General features: G+C 43.4%; 1 pseudogene across 1 annotated transcript; it reads right to left on the bottom strand.

Annotated features, from left to right (window-relative positions):
- Window positions 1–326: 326 nt before the first annotated feature.
- On the bottom strand, window positions 327–1,692 carry LOC311589195 (protein SEC13 homolog; annotated as a pseudogene). The gene has a single exon. The product of its transcript is annotated as a protein SEC13 homolog (transcript).
- Between the last annotated feature and the right edge of the window lie 724 nt (window positions 1,693–2,416).

Below are 2,416 nucleotides of genomic sequence, written 5' to 3'. Positions count from 1 at the left end.
CTATGCTGGAATTTTATCTGGCTTGAACTTGTTCAAATCTTATACATGTTATCACAACTACTGTGAGTTCATATGTGCAACTGTCCTGCTGTGTTCAGAAGAGGCAATTTACTTGAACTCATCCACTGCTTTTCCCTCTTACAATCATTATGCCTGTTCCCTCTACAATCATCCCAAAGTTCTGTGAGTAGGCTGTGTGATATAGATCTTCTGCTAAGGAGTGGTCATTCTGCAGTTATTTGTTCTCTACAACTTGGCTAGTTGTTGTTCTGTGTTACTTACCATATACTGCAAAAATAACCTTCTCAGATTTGGGTTTTGGAGGCATCTTAATATATGGGTATAACCATAAGTTGACAAGGGTCAGGTTGATAATATGTTTATTTAGCAAAACAATACTAAGTTCTCAGAGTCCATGACCACCAATCTAGCCACAGGTTCCTGGATGTGACAAAAGATAGTTAAAAATGGCCAAAAATATTTAAAAATAATAGTCATTTGTTTCTAACATGAATACTTTCACCTGGACATTAAATTACTAAACACATGGATCCCAGTAAGGCAGATAAGGGCCCATGTTGCATCTGTGGGCACTCTTGGATGTGGAATCTTGGGAGCATTTGAACCCTTCTTCCCAGTTGTTTGGATGTTTTCTAGAATAGGCAGTCCTGGAAACAGGAAGACCAGGCTGCCTGTGTTGTCACTGCTCATTCTGTTGGCCCTCTGTGATGGAGGCTGACACGGAACCCTGGCCCTTGTTGACGTCACTGATGCACAGCCACTGTCCGTCCACCGACTCTTTCCACAGGGTCACCTTGTTGTCTCCACCCGACACGGCCAGGATGTTTGCTGTGATAGACCAGCTCACGTGCCACACAACATCATTGAACTTATGTAGGAGTTTGGGTGACCACATATTGCCTGAGGCATCATCGCAGGTCCAAATAAACACTTGGCCATCCTGAGAGCAGCTGGCAATGGTGCTGGTGGGCAGGCCAATGGAGGAGGCCCAGGCAACATCTCGAACCCAGTCACTGTGTGACTCTAGCTTCTGCTCCTCCTTCCATTGGCCATCTTCCTCCTCTTTCCACAGCTTGATAAGGGTATCGCAGCCACCTGATGCAAACTTCTTGATGTAATTGGGTTTCTGCCCTGATGCTTCCAGGAACGACAGCAGGGGCCCAACTGACAGCATTACAGCCGATCGTGTGAGCATTGTTGATTTTCTTCACTTCCTACTGGCTTTCCCCCTGTATAGGTCAGCAGGGAGATGGCCCCATCTAAGCTCCTACAGGCCAGGATCAGGCCGTATTCATGAGGGGCCCAGCACACAGAATTCACTGAGGAGTCATGTCCTGAATGCTCACGGATCTTCTCCCAAGTGCCATTTTCTTCTTTCCAGATAATGACTTTCCGGTCACAGTAACAGGAAGCCAGGATATTGCCATACATAGGGTGGGACCACGCCACTTGCCATACTGGCCCCTCATGTCCTCTGAGGTCTGCGATGAGGATCTGCCCTCCATTTCCTACATCAAATATTTTGACGGACCTGTCAGAGGAGCAGGTTGCTAGGCTGGTGCAATAATAGTCCATCTGTGCATCATGAATCATGTCCTCATGAGAGGTGTCCACGGTGTTAATTACTGACACCATCGCGGCGGCAGCGGCGACTCACGGCCTAGGACGTGGCAGCTCAGAACGCTTCCAGCACTTTTTAATATATGTATGTGTTTATACTATAGGAAGCTTCTACAGTAGTAGTTTCCTATATGTTTTTTTTTAATGTCTGTAGTGTTGGCTTTTCCACCTCTCTTCTCCTCTTCTTTCCAAATCCACAACCAATTTAATGCTTTCTATTTCATATTCATATTTAACACTCTGTGTCACTGCATTCTGTCTCCCCTTTCCCAAAATCCATTATGGCCCTTGACTAATTCATTTACCTCTATAGCTATTTCAAACAAAACATCTCAAACAAAACACCTAAAGATTCTAAGAGATCATCTACACATTAGAGAAACATGCCACATATGTTTTTAAAATACGTACGTGTTTTCTTCTCCAGTAGGTCTTTAACTCAGGCTTTTGTAAATCAAAGAATAGCCTAGGCAATATGACTATTTGAGGTTTTGCATGGGGCTTCCTTGTCCAACAACCCAATTAGATTTAAACCATTTCTGGCATTGAAGTTTCATTTGGTAGGAAGAGATGTCATATTTGGTCATTCCTTTTACATTTCTCCCATATGTACATACATTTTAAGGAGCTTCTACTATAGTGGTGGTCTCCTATATGGTACTTAGCATTAGCTGCCCCTCCACTTTACCCAAATTTCTTTTTATTAATAGCTAAATAGTATTCTACTTATTAAACATAGTACATTTTCATTATCCATCCATCAGTTAATGGGCAT

This window comes from Acomys minous, assembly GCF_964271855.1.
Source record: "Acomys minous genome assembly, chromosome: 18".
NCBI classification, from domain to species: domain Eukaryota; kingdom Metazoa; phylum Chordata; class Mammalia; order Rodentia; family Muridae; genus Acomys; species Acomys minous.
Note: the sequence above shows the minus strand (reverse complement) of the source record. Positions and strands in the feature narration are given on the sequence as shown.